General features: G+C 54.6%; 1 protein-coding gene across 1 annotated transcript in view; it reads left to right on the forward strand.

The window, feature by feature from the left end:
- Positions 1 to 14591, forward strand: part of PEBP4 (phosphatidylethanolamine binding protein 4) — a gene marked incomplete at its 3' end in the record, with an annotated part of 87359 nt that overhangs the window by 3750 nt on the left and 69018 nt on the right. The gene's annotated exons all lie outside the window — the stretch shown is intronic.

A 14591-nucleotide genomic window follows, 5' to 3' on the forward strand; every position in this document is an offset into this window, starting at 1 on the left:
CCGGGCTCTGGGAGCCACCGGGGCACTGGAGGCACTGGGAGCCGATGGGTCCTGCACCGCGGCCCGGCGACCCCTGTGCTGAGGGGTGTCCTGGGCAGGGGAGGAGAAGGGAGGACAAGTGCCGCTGTTGCACTGGTCTCTGCTGGGTGTTGGCGTGGCATCCTGCACCCCCCGGTGTCCCGCTGCCACCTGCCCAGCTTGGGGACCACAGCCGGTCGGAGGGTGCGCTGGCATCAGCTTGCAGAGGAGACCTTGTCCCCAGATCCCCAGGGCAATCCTTGCCGGCACCCTGATAACTGCCATGTGCGGTTTCCCCATCATCAGCTCCCACCCCGGCAGCTGCAGACGCTTCAGCCGTAGCTAATGAGGGAGAAACTCAGCTCTTGTGCATCTTGGCTTTACCTTGAAGTGTTAAGAATCAGTTTTTCTGGCTGCTTCATCGCTGTCTGGAAAGTCTCTTCCCCCTGTGGATCACATGGTTTGAAGTATAACTTTCCCTTAACGGTGTCTGATTCTTCCAAAAAAAAAAAAATCCTCCCTGGCAGAGGGTGCTGTATGTAAAACCACCCATCACTTGTGCATTGCTTTCCAGTAGTTTGAAGTTTCCCAGGGATGTAGGCAGTTGCTTTTCTTTTTTATTTTTGTCCTGGAAAGCAAACTACGGCAGGGGGAAGGGATGGGACTTGGCTGTGGTGATGAGCAGGGAGAAGGGAAGGGATGGGACTTGGCTGTGGTGATGCAGGTGGATGCTGCTCCGTCCAGTAAACGATGCTGCCGGCTGTGGGGAGGATCTGGGGGGTAAGCAGAGCCAGGCCTTTGCCCGGCTGTGCCGGGGGGGATGTAGGCTTTGCATTTGTGAACCTGAAAACAAGAGCAGGTGAGTGAACCTGCCCAGGCTGGACTTGGGAGCTGGCTGTGTGTGTCACTTGTGCATGTTTATTTTGGGGTGGGATGCCGGCTGTGGCACTGGGTGGAGGGCAGGTCCCCCGGGGAGCCCATTGCACAGGGCCAGCGGCTCCGGCTGGCTGATGGCTCGTCTCTGCTGGCGGATTTGGCACCATTTCCTTCCAAGACAACTCAGCACATCTTGCGCTGAGGCGGCATCTGAGGACACGGGCCCCGCTGCTTCCCTTGGTTTGCATTTGTTCTCTCCTCCGGCCTTAGCCAGAAACACATCCCCAGCGCCGCACAGCCAGGAGCCTTCCAGCTTTTGCAGCATGCAAACTAGGGGTTTAATTTTGGGCAAGGGGCTGGATGGCCTTAAATCGGTTGCAGAGAACTGGCTCTGAATTGCTTCAGGCTTTCGCTATAGGAATATGTATTTTTCTTACCCCTGAACCTGTAAGGAAACTTTGGGATAATCTTTTTCCCCAAAAAAATCACCCTAAAGTGAGTGGGAACAAGAGTTGCCTCATCCTGTACCAGGGCTGAGGCGTGCACAGGTGATGGGGTTGCTTTTTATGGTTTACAATGGGATTTCTAAGGTCAGGAAACTTGATTTTTTTTTTTTAATCCCCAAGTGAGAATGGGAAACCTCACTTTGCTAAAGTTATCTCCATCTATATGTGATGTTTCTCAGCATGGCAGGGTGCTACGGCCCTGTTGAGGCTCGGTGATCTTGTGGATGGAGTGGTGAGAAACGGGCTGGGTAAAGGCCTGGCTACGATTTTTCCGTCAAAATCGGTGGCAGAAAAACTCGGGGTTTGAGTATGAAAACTTGTGTGGGAAGTGTCTGCTTTCTGTGGAACACTTTGTCTCTTCAAGAAAAACAACCACCGAAAAAGCCAAATGCAGAGTGTTTGTTTTTTATCTCCGGAAATATTTATCAGTTTTCCGAGGGGGGGGTGGGACATTTCCCATCCTCGTTCCAGATAATGGGTAACAGGTCTGGTGGGGGCCGCATTTTGCTCTGCCGAAGGTCTCTGCTCGCAGCCCTGATGTGCCTTGATGCTCCTTGGTGAAGGCGAAGTCAATGTGTTTGTGGGTGAAGGTCCTTAAAGTGGGGTGGCATCTTGCAAAGCTGTGCTTTGATCGGCATCTACCACCGCTCGGCCTGGGGGATTTTAATATGTCACCTTATGTGCGTTTATAGGGTTTTTCTGTACTGGTGCATATCCAGTTTAGACACTGGGGCACTGCAGCCTGGCAGCCAGCTCTACCAAACATTGCTTTTACTTCCCAGAAGACCCGTCTTTGACTTCTTTGGTGCAACTAAGGCAGCCGTTACATCTGGCTGCTCTCTCTGCAAGCAGCGTGCTCGGGCAAAGGGATGAGATGCATCGCCGGACACAGGAGGCCGGTGACTGATGGTTTGGGTACCCTGGAAACCCTTTTAACTGCTGGGCACAGATATACAAACCTGCCCTATGCATGGCTTGGGCACGTGGGAAGCGTCTGTCCCACAGCCCTGTGCTGGAGCAGAGCAGCCAGTTGGTCCGTCCTGGTGTTGCAGAGGTCTGGGTGAGCGCGAGATGCAGCTCTGAGATGCTGTGGATGCTCGGTCCTTGCCGGGAGACCCCTCTGAGCATCAGATAACTTGCTCTACAGGCATCCCGTGGAGCCTTTGGGTACTGCTGCAAAGACGTGGAGCAAACGCCAAACGCAGCCGTTAAAGCGTCTGCTGCCATCCTCCTAAAAACCCTGGCAGAGGAGCTGCTGCCAGGCCCTTTCCCAGGCCAAGGAGGAAGCAGGAGCGGAGTGGAGAACATCTGGATAGATGGGAAATGCGCCCTCCTTGTCCTGCCTCAATATTGCTTTGCTCAACCAAAAATAAATTGGAAAAGAAAATTGGACATTGCATCAATTTGGGGCAAGCTTATAAATTCTGCAGCTAAGCAATCCCAATAGAAAATGATAGATCGCCAGCGAGCACGCAGCCCCTGCCGTGATGTATAGTCACATTAGCTGAAACGCCGTGTTACATGATTCTGTTTTATTACCACTGTTGGTGGCAGACAGAAAAACAGATTACGCTTGAGATCAAATCGATAGGAACTTTATTTACTGGCCTTTTAAAAACATATTTCTGCACTTTATAAAAACATACGGTAGATGCTATTGATAGAACTTGTCTGCTTGTTAAAAAGCAATTTACCCGCCGCGATGCTCTCGAGCTGCAGTTTACGGCACTACCTTTTACCTGCTCTTCCAGATTTGTTTTCATCACAGGGTTTGACGACTTCCTTAAAGGTTTCTTTGGGCTATGCTGTTGCTCCTTTAGGGTGTGGGGAAGAAGGGATAGGACTTGCTCTCTGGCCCCGCAGCCAGAGAGATCTCAGAAATAAAGTGGTTTTCTCAGGGTTCCTACCCCAAGCTGAACTTTCTGAAACTTAAATTGTTTTTGCAAGAACCCTCTCCTGTCCAAACCAGTCTGAGAAGACAACTTGCACATCCATGAGCTAGAACTTCTTTCTGCAGCTGTACAGATTGCAACCTTTTCTCGGCTCTTTCAAGAATCATACATTTTCATAGTATCTTATTTATAAACCATTTCCATGGCAGACTGAGCTGGAGCTGAAAAGGCAGCTGGAAAAGCCCCCCAGCCATGCGAACTATGGGATGATGTCCTCATGGGTTGCATTGGGCTTAATGCAGCAGCAGCTCCATGTGCTCTTTGTGCCTAAACCTGTAACCAGCACCCCGGGGTGCTGCTCTGGGGCTGGAGAGCCGTGGTGATGCCCTGCCACGGCACTGGGGATCAGTCATGCCCAGGGTGAAGGGCAGGAGAATGAGCCTCTTCCAGGAGCTTGGGTCGTGCCTGGAGTCCATAGCGAAGTCCGCTTGCTGGTTAAGTCCTAGCCTTGGCTCTGACTCTCCTCCTTTTGTGAACGCTTGGTGGCCGGGTTGGGGACAGTCCTGATTTATAAAGGTTTCTGTGCTGTAGGGTCTGGGGCCCATTATTTGGAAAATTACTTGTATGAGGGAATTCATTAGCTTTTAACAAAAGGAGGAGAAGGTCTGCTTAATCTCCTAATTGGGATGTGCTCTAGTTGTGTCAGGCGGTGATTTGCAGCTGGCTGGAAGAGGGGGCTTTTGAGTGGCACTCAGGTTAAATTCAAGTCTCATTAAAGAAGATGGCTTTAAGCAGAAGATTCCTGACAGTTTGTGTATCCTCGTTGACTCCTGGAACCGTCTGGGGTTAAGGAGCCACCACTGTGTCTTTTCTCTTAATCCTGTCTGGGCTACTTAAAAAGAACAATGGCCCAACATTCCTTCCCGATGCTGTCAGCCAGATATTATGGGGATTAGCCCAAGCCCCTGGTGATGAACCCCTCCCTTTTGCCCTGCTGGAGCTGATGCTGGTTTGGGTTCCCATGCCCTGGGACTGCGCTGTGGCATACCAGCATCCCCGACTTCAGAGGGCTGCCAGCCCAGCGGCTCCCCGGCGCCTGGGACCATCCCGGCTTTGCAGCGGCTTCTGAGCGGAGGGGTTGGTGCGAGGCCTGCGAGCTACCAGAGTGCCTCTTTGAGGGCTTAAGTGTGGGGTGTTAAAGCAAAAAAATCTGTGTGCGCTGCAGGCTCTTCTGCGCTGCATCAGCCCTGTCCTCTGCTGACCCACTCCCAGGCAGGACCAGGGTCTGGCACGCTGCAAACTCCTCTGCTTCGGTGGAGGTTTGCGTGGTAGAGCTGGTTCGGGATGCGATGCCCCTCGTGCACCTCTGAGCACAGCGCTGCTTTACTTTCCGTGCCTCTTGGGGAGCAGGAGCGCTTCCTTGGGAGAGCATTCTTGATGGAAAGCACTGGAGAAGTGCGGGGTGTTATTCCACGATGGGCCCTTGCCCCACCGGAGGGGACCGATGGGACAGCTGGTGCCACGTGCGATGAGAGCCTCTTTCCGTGAGCAGTCTTGGCAGAAATGTCACTTCACGTCTGTTTCATTACCTACACGTTTGCTGGATGCTTAACCATCCTGGACAAATAACGTTCCCCTTCAGGCAGAAGGATGGGCTTTGGAGATGGCAAGAACCTACAGGTCATCAAGTCTGCTCTCCTCATCGCTTACGTATTGGCATCCACGCGTGTGCGGGACAGACGCTTGTGCCTGTTTCAACAGCAAACTGTTTGAAGCAGCTGATGATTTTACTTTGATCCCTGTAAACACTATACAGTAATCAAAGTTTAAGCTGCTTTGGATGAAATAATTGCTTAACAATCATATAAGACAAAGTGATTCAACATCCACTCGTTGCGGGACAGACGCTTGTGCCTGTTTCAACAGCAAACTGTTTGAAGCAGCTGATGATTTTACTTTGATCCCTGTAAACACTATACAGTAATCAAAGTTTAAGCTGCTTTGGATGAAATAATTGCTTAACAATCATATAAGACAAAGTGATTCAACAAATGACAATTAGGACTTGTGATATACAGAACAGATGCATTCAGTGTACCATATTATAATGTGCTAATACAAGATTGACAGCACAATAATAGGAGAGAATAGCGGAGACCCCAGCCACTCAGCCTATAATTTGAAACCAAATGTGAGGCTGTCCACAGAGCTCAAATCCTACCAGGCTGTAAAATTAGAGGTAAGAAGGCACAAGGTTCACAAAGACTCATTAGCAGGTTGGCTGTGAATTTCCGAGGCAGGGGGAGAGGGGGGGGGAATTTCTTGCTGGAGATTTACTTGTAGGCTGCGACGCAAAGGGGGGGGGTGGGGAACCTCAACCTCCTCATCTCTATATGTCGGGAAGGGAGTAACCTGTATCTCCCTGGTCTCAAACAGGCTGTAGCTGCTGCTGTTACCCCGTGTACGCCCAGGTTTTGGAGCAGAGGGCTGCTCCTGTGCCGTGGCAGCATCCATGCCCTGGTGCCAGGGGATCGGACGCATCAGCTAGCGTTACTGTACAGCACGGATACGTGAACCAGACAATGGTGTTAAGGACCAAATGAAATTAAGACTGATATGAACACGGAGGTCTAATGGGCGTTCCCCATGGGAGTTGGGCACTTCCCAAGCCCTAAATGATACTGATGGGTGACAGGGGCACCCTTTAGCCCTGTCCATGGCAATTAGGGCAGCTGGCTTGTGCTTGCTCTTCTCTTTGGGTAAATCAAGAGATAGGGACATGTGCAGGAGCGGAGGCTGTCAATCTCCAGTGCCCTGCGTGAGCGGGGAGCGCGCCGGCACGTGCAGAGGCAGGAGCTGGGGTCCACCCTCCCCAAAACCCTCATGGGCTGGATGGGCCATGCGATGTGCTGCTGCGTGTGCTGCTCTCTCCTTCTAGAGCTGCTTTGGAGCCAAAGAGATCAAAGGCGCTAATATTTTCAGCTCTGGTGACAAAACAGACTTCAGCTCATCTTGTACTTTACACACACCATGCACTTATTCCACTAACATATAATTTTATCATATTTTATTATTAAATAAACATGCCAGAAAATATACTTTTTGTGTGTGGGGGAGGATGAAAAGGTTTGGTAATTAAAACTTCTATCCATCAATGCTTAACTCCGAGAGATAATTGTGTTGCTTCTGCAGATGTATACTTTGTGTTGAATCACACAGTTTTGTGTAAAAATTGGAGCCGGTGCTCGTGTGTGTGCGGAGCCAGGATGTGCCGTGGGCTGTACGGGATCCCAGCGGGCACGTCCCGGAGAGCGTGTGATCGTGCAACGGCCAAGGAGTCAGGAATTCAGCTTTTTGTCTCGGTGATGCCGGTTTATTGCATGGGCAAGTCCCTGCCATCGCAGGGCACCTTTGTAACCACTTTGTTTTTAACCTGTTAATCCAAAAGCTGTGGTGATGCACCCGTCGGGTGGGTCTGTGGTAAAGAAATAGAGATTTTTTTTTTTAATTATTTTTTTTAATTGCAAAGCCAAACTGCATTGTAGAAGCAGATGAATCTATTGAAAATAACCTAATTTTTTTTTCCCCCACCCCGTGTTTGGGATTTTCCCGGGATGCCCTGGGTGCCGGCCGCAGCCTGCGCTGTCCTGTGATGTGTGCCGGCGTGGGTGTTGGGCACTCGGGGTTTAAGAGCCTTAGCTGGGGTGACACTAGAGAAAAGGCTGCAAAGCTCGGCCTTCCCCTCATTTAAACTCCCTACCCATTTTGTGTTTGAGGAGACCCTTAGGAAGCGCTGCCCCCACAAAACACGGGGCCAGATGCCAAAGCCCGTCTGGGGTTTCAAAGTCAGATTCAACGCCGCGGTCGATGGCAGATCAATGAGCCCTGAGGCGAGGTGTCACACTTATTGCATCTCCTGCCGTCCCCAGGACCTGCCTTGACTTTTTCAAAAGAAATTAACTGCGTTTTGGGTGGGCAGGAGGGTTTATAGCAGGAGGCAGGCTCCTCCGGATGCTCCTGGCACTTGCTCCTTGAAAATTGAATTTGTGGGGTCTGCAATCACGTTTAATCAGGGGGGTGAGCTGGGCACGGCTCCCCCCCACCCTCCTCATCTCCCCTGCATCCTCCCCAGCTCCTCTGCGTGCTGCTGGCACTGACTCTGTGGTGGGTTGGTACCCAAAGGGGAAAACATCCCTCCTGCCTCCCTGGTGCTGCTGCTGCTGCACCTCGTCAGCTGTAACAAGGAGCGAACCCGGCTGGACAGGGACGCTGTGCAAAGCCGGGCATGCCTCTGCTCCGCAGCTCCGGCCTCGGACCTTGTTGGGGCTGGGAAAGGCTCCGGGACCAGACCCGGCAGTGGGTCAGGTGTATTGGAGGGGTCTCTGCTCCATCACGCTGCCCGTTGCGGGCAGGTATTGCCCTCCCTGCTCTTTGCAGAGGGGCCCGGGTGCAGCCGGGCTCTCGTGGGTCTCACTGGGATGCGGCGAGTTGCTGAGCATGCGGATGAAAAAAGCTGTGCAGTGCCGGGTGCTGGTGGCTTTGATCCGGGAGGAGAGGGAAAAGCCAGGAGGAAAGTGCTGTACGGGAGAGGTGTTTACCCATAAACCACAGCCTGACCCTGCTGGAGCCCTCCCATGGGACTATCCGAGCATCTTCCGTGCCCTCTCCAGCGTCTGGGAAGGCTCAAGCCAGCTCTGGGTTCAGTTTTGGCACCGGTGGGTATCGATGCCCTTCAGCAGATCAAGGAGCAGCCCTCGCAAGGTCCCTTTTTCCGCAGATAAACCCACTCTGTCCTGCTTTCCTGCTCCAGCTGTGTTTCCCAAGCATCACCTCCCGCTCGGGGTGGCATCCCGGGGAGCGCAGCCTCGCCGCCAGGCTCCGAGCCGGAGCATCCGGAGAAGCCATCCCCGGGAGCCTTCCTCCCCTGCAACATCTTCCCCGGTGCCTCCCCGCCAGCACAGGAGCCTTTTCCATGGATGAGTAATTCTTCCCAATTTGGGGGCTCCTTCCTGCGCTGTAACAACCCTGAGCTCGCCTGCCTCCTTCCAGCTGCCAGTCGACGGCAGAAATTTCCCCCTTTTCCCGGCGGAGGGGAGGGGACGGGGGATCTCGGTTATACAAGCTGGGGTTGGGGCGACTATTTTGGATCCCTCCTTCCTGCCTCCAAATTGCAGCTTCGAAAGTGACAAGTTACAAAACACTTGTGAGTCATTTCTCGCGCGCTGTTTTTTCCCCCACAAGGAGAAGCTCGCTTGGGTTTGGGTTGTTTTATAGGGAAAAAAAATAAACTGGGGGGGGGAAGGCGGCTCCCTGCCTCCCCCCACCCCGAGCGGCTGCGTGCAGCCCACACGCAGGGTAACTCTGAGCGCTGTTTATGTAAGCTGCTCATGTTCTGCTGAGCTGCAGCGAGAGCTGTTGTCAATTCAGAGGAAAGCCCACGTCTGCCCACGTAGGATCTCCCGAGCAGGGTTGTGTAACGGGGAACCAGGCAGCCGCGCTGCGCCGGGGGGCTGCCATGCGATGCCGGGGGCCTCGGGAGATCCTGCTCGGGGGGTATCTTGGCTATCTGGGGGGCAAAGGAGCAGCAAAAGTGTTGTGAAAAAGTCGCTTCGATGTGCTGCGGGGAGAGGAGGCGGCTCGGTGCCCGCTGCTGCCTCTCCCGAGGGGTTTGAGGTGTGCTCGGGAGGTCCTGCCCCGGGCAGGCACCGCGGGTGGGCACGTGTGCCTGTGTCCGAGCGTGCACGGCCTGTTTTAAACCAACAAAGTCATCAGGCGACTTCCAGCATCTCTGTTTCTTGGGGTCTTGGAAGCAAAGGGGCTTTTCTGGCAGATGAGATTCGGTGCCGGACTCAAGGAAAATATTTGCGATGTCTCCAGATCCCCTTGATGGAGCGGGTGGCCTGATCCTGAGCACGCCCGGAGCTCACGGGACCGGCACGCCGCCCTCTCCGGGAGGCGAGCAAAGCCCGTGTTTGCCACTGTCACCAGTGGGTTTGCACCGACGGCCTTAATATCTGGGCGGTTGCATCCATCGCTACAAAAAGGCTCCGCATTCTCCTGTACGGGGAGGGGGCCGTGCATTATCATTTCAATGGTTCTTTACATAAATACCGAAGAATAAGAAAAGCTGGTGGCTTGTGTTGCTCCCAGCCTCTGAGAAACACTATCTCGGTTATCGGATTTGAGTTCTTTGCAGCGTTACGTTTTTATACATATTTATTCATGCAGAACAGAGGCGCCGAGCGAGTCGCCCTGCCACGGGGCTGCTGGGTGCACTGCTATACATAAGAATGCGCCTTCATTTACATCCTCGCTACTTCCCCACAATTGAACTATGTGGGTCGGTTTTATTCCTTATGTGTATTTTTTTTATTTTTTGTAAAGGTGGGGGAAGGAGAGGAGGGGAAAAAAAAAAACCCCTCTAAATTCACCTTTTTTACTTCTATTAAAATTTCCCCTCCTGAATTTTTATAAGCCATAGAAACGAAGCACACGAGTGAGCTCTACTGGAGGGGAGAGACGAGTCCCGGGGATGAGGGGGAGGAATGCGTTTTGGGGCAAAGAGTAAGTTTATAACTATTTTTCTCTTAACCGGAGCAGTTAGCTGCACTGCAAGCCATTCATCTTCTGATCTAATAACTCATTCTCCCTGCACGGAGATGGGGTATTATATTCCTGGATATTGCTTTTCTTGGTATCAAGTATCAAAGACGAATCCACGTTTTCTAATAAAATACATTTTCATTGTAATTGAAATAATCATTTTCTGCTCCTTGCTTTTTCCCTTTATTTTGGGTCCTAGAGCTCTCCTCCTTCCCCCAAGTCCCTCTTTCTGGCCTGACAGTTATTTCCCTTCCCAAGTGACGGTTTCGGTGCTGGCAATACAAACTCTCTTGTTTTCCCCCGTCCTGGGGGAGCTCGTGTGATGGGAGAAGTGCTGCTGTTTCCCTTGGGCTGCCTCTAATCAAACTGTGAATCAGATATGACATTATATATAGCATATTTTGCATCCAGGGGGTCTCCCCTGTGGCAGGGGCTGATGCACGGTCGGGGTACCGGGAGGTACCAGCCAGCTCAGGGGCTTTTTGTGACCATTTCACCCTCGGTTGACACTTTATTAGCAGCAGCTCATCCCTCGGAGCAAGCGTTTCCCCGTGCAGCAGCTCGTGCCCAAGGTCCCCTTCTCCCTCTGGGGTGCGATGAGTTTGCAGGGCCTCGAGGAAGAGGAAGGGCAGGCAGGTCCCAGTGCGGCGGGTGCATTTGTGGTCGTGGAGGGTTTTCTGGGAGCAGAGGGAGCTCTCGGCTCGCGGCTCTGCCACTTCCCGCGCTGCCTCGCCGGGGTTAATATCCTTAAACAAAACTTCTCACTTTCATGTTCTCCTCGCCTGACTGTCTCTTAACTAATCATTTGATCTCAGCATCTCCGCGAGAAGGTTCAGAGCCTGATCAGAAATTAATGGGAAGGAGGAATTAAGCAGAGGATCAAAGTGGCTGCGTCGCGGGCTGCGGTTCGGGGCTGAAAGCAGGGGTGGCCGGCGGGGCGTCGTGTGTCGTGATGGCAGGGGGGGACACGGGGGACGCTCGGGGACAGCAGCTCTTTGCGCTCTCGGTCCTGCGCAGCCCCGGTGCTGCAGCAGGGAAGCAGCAAGCTGCAACCCCCACCCAAAGGGTCTTTGCACCGCTGCAAGCGGCCATCACCCTCGCGCCAGGCCTTGGCGTCGGTGCACCGAGGGGCTCGTAGCCATCTCCGGAGGTTTCCCCACGTTTGAGGATGCTGCAGGCAGCCGCGCTCCCCGCAGCGCCGGAGCCCACGTACGTGCGACAGGAATTCCCTCATTAAACAAATATTTGGCGAGTGGGAGGAGGAGGGGAAGCGGCAGCGCTGCCGAGCCCCCCACGATGCTGCAGCCCCGCGCGATGCTGCTCGGCCCCTTCCCAGGCAAACGGCAGCTGGGAGGGAGGGCGATGCCAGAGCAAAATGAACCTGGGGCTGGGGGCACGGCGTTGCACCCACCAGGCTTGCAAAAGCAGAGCTTTTCTCTGCCAAAACTCTTGTAATTCTTGCTACGCTGCGTGGACCCGGCTGCTTTTTTCAGGGCGATGAGCCAGGGTGGGAGCAGGGGGCACACACCGGCCCCGTGGGTCGGGATTCGGTTGCCGCTCAGGGCTTTGCCCCCGGCTTGTTCTGCAGCTGCTGGGCATCGTCCTGTCCCTCCCGGAACTGCCGCTCCCGGGAGATCTCCCTCTTCATGGGGGGCAGGTCGCACGCAGTCGATGGATTTGCCAGATTTCTTCCAGCTGGAGTGAAAAGCCTGGGAATTTGGGTGGAAATCTGGCCGCAAGGGAGAAGCAGGGCTCTTGGCATTTGGGGAGCAGATCAATTTGGCTGGTGTCGCTGGCTGCTCCCGGCCATCTCTGGGCTTGCTGGGCTGATGCTCTGATTTCAGCCTCTCCTGGGCCATCCGTGAGACGAGCCAGCCCGGGCTCAGCTGCCGGTGGAGGGGGAGCCCGGAGCTGACCCAAGGGCCGGGAGCTGGAGCCCTGCCAACCTGGCACCTTTCCCCATCGAAAAGGGAGGGAAGGTTCGGAATATGGTACTTTTGCCGCCTTTTGGTCTTCTCTTGCTGGAACATCGTCGCAGGTGCCACTCGCTGCTTTTTGGTGGCAGGGACCTGCCGGGGCCGAAGGGGAGACGCTCCCAGGAGATGTTCCTGGAGCTGATCTGCAATGACCGCAGACTTCACGTACTTGGTTTTCCCAGCAAAGATCCAGTAATCGGGAGGAGGATACCTGCAGGCGAATGGATGGGTGCGGGGGATTCCTGCGGGACCCCTGCCCAGGCGATATGACCCACGTCCCCCCGGGCAGCCGGCGGCGGCTGCGCTTGTGGTTTGAGCCCCGACAGATGCCACCTTTCCAGGAAAATGCTTTATCAGACCTCAGCCTTGAGTCCTTTAATTATCTGCATCCAGGGTATAAATTGCACAAGCACTTAAGGGCTGTTCTCAGCAAGGGCCTGAGGCCACGAGGCAGGGCTGCGGCCAAGGTGCTGGGCGAATGGCTCCTGCCTCCGTCGTGCCCCTCTCCTTCGCACACCCAGCTGCATTTCAGCATGCACACACGCTGGTATGTAAAAAAAATCTCCTCCAGGAGGGAAACATGCAATTAAAATACCACCACCACACACACACGAAATAAACCCCATGGCGGTCTCCAAACAGTGAATTAAATAAGGATGAAAGGCAAATGCTAGCTCTGGCAAAACCCTAGGAAAGGAGCCATCAGCTATCCGCATCGTCCTGGGATTTCAAACCACACCAATGAAATTTGGCCGCTTCATTTCATTCACTGTCAATCAGCGTCGCTGCTACTGATGCTTCCTCCTCTTTTTATATCCCCCGTTTCTTTTGGCGATGCCCAGAGCTCAGTTGTATCCCAGCCAGGCAGCCCTCATCACCAAGCGATTAAATCATCGTAAAAAAAAAAAAAAAGGAGAGACATCCTTCTCAGACATAATAGTAAAAAGGGGGCGGCGGGGAGGACGATGGCTCCGGGTCTATTTTTACATCGCTTCTCAGACATAATAGTAAAAAGGGGGCGGCGGGGAGGACGATGGCTCCGGGTCTATTTCTGCTCTGATGTGTCCTGGCGCAGACGGCGTGCGTTCCCCAGCCACCGCGTGGTGCCGAGCCGCGCCGAGCTGGCGGTTCACCTGCTGCAGATGGCAAAACGTGATGTGCAGAGAGGGCGCTCGCACCGCGCTGGGTTTCCGTGAGATCCCAAAGCCCCCAGCCCCGGGGACCGGTCCCCCTGCGGTGCCGGACCTCGCCGGGCTCCCTTGAGTTTTGTCCCTGCGTGGAGCAATTGGGATGTTGGTGAACGTGGCCCATCGCGCCCAAGCATCCCTGCTCTCGAGCATCCCTGTCTCCGAGCATTCCGGCCCCTGAGCATCCCGGATCCCCCAGGCATCCCTGCCTCTGAGCATCCTGACCCCCAAGCATCCCGGCCTCCGAGCATCCCTGCCCCCGTGCCTTTCACGAGGGCAGCTGCCTGCCAGACTCTAAAATCTAGTGCTTATCTAGTGCTTTAATAACGGAGCTCTCGGGCTGTAAAGAGACCGTGGAGAGAGGGGAGAAATAATTGTGCGACTGGGGGTTATCGGTTCGCAGAGTGTTTCCTGCCCTGGATTTGGCCGTTCCCGGAATAAAACTGAGCGATCGGGGTAGGGCTGCCTTAATGAAAATGTGCCTAATGGCCTGTCCCTGGGGACCACACACCAGTGGGCTGCGACCGTCCCAGCCCCGCTGCGGCCGAGGGTCCCTGAACCCCCTTCTTCACGCAGACGTTTGCAGCAACAGCGTGGCCCCGGTTTTGCGCCAAGCCTCGGCACGTGCCGTGCTGCTGCGTGCACCGCTCTCTGGCGGAGTTTTTGTCTAAGTCCTGGGCTGTTGGAAATACCCAACAGGTTGCTTTTATTTATTTTAAGGGGTTTGTGTTTGAACGCAGTGCTGCTCTAGGAAATCCCACCTGGCTCGTGACATCCCTGGGGCCGCTCCTGCCGCCTCGGTGCAGGCGGACACAACACCCGGCTCTGCCTCCGGGAGCAGCCCGGGCGATAAAGTTGGGCTCAGATCCCAGCTTTTCCCACACGGAAAAAAAACCTCAGGGTGTGAATGCAAAACCTGCCATCCCAGGGGACCATCCCCGAGCGGCTGCACAGCTAGGGTGGGGGGGTGATGGGTCTGGGGGGTTGTTTGTCTGGGAAATAGCGGCACGGAGGCCGAGCAGGGCAGCAAAGGGCTGGGCCAGCGACTGCTTTTTAATTTCAGAAATGTCACTGAGTCACGAATGACTCATAATTATAATGGGAGACATTTCCAACCCGGTGCATGACTCGGAGACGTCTTCCAGGGATATTAGAGCTGTTTGTAAAAGCCGGGCCTTGCCCTAGCGCTCTCCCCCACTCCCCGGCCGTTTTGTGTCCCCGCCTTGCCAAGGTGACAGCCCGTCTCACGGTGGCGGCAGGGATGCGGTCGCCCCGCCGGGCTGAGGATGCTCGTCCGTGTCCGGTGGGAGCGGGGGGACGCATTAACGCTCCCCGTCAGGTGGCAGGTGTCTATTAAAGTGACTCCCATCACCGCTGCGTCTGGCCTGCCCTTGACTCAGGGCTGCCCCGGCAGACAGCTCCGTGTTGGCAGGGTGGCTGCGGCTCCCGGGGTATCGGCAGGCAGAGGGGCAGTGGCGTGCTCCCCCCCACCAGCCCCCCCGGGGCTGCGCTCCTTTCTGCCACTCTGCCCCT

The sequence above is a fragment of the Aptenodytes forsteri genome, unplaced genomic scaffold (assembly GCF_000699145.1).
Source record: "Aptenodytes forsteri isolate BGI_AS27 unplaced genomic scaffold, ASM69914v1 Scaffold158, whole genome shotgun sequence".
NCBI classification, from domain to species: domain Eukaryota; kingdom Metazoa; phylum Chordata; class Aves; order Sphenisciformes; family Spheniscidae; genus Aptenodytes; species Aptenodytes forsteri.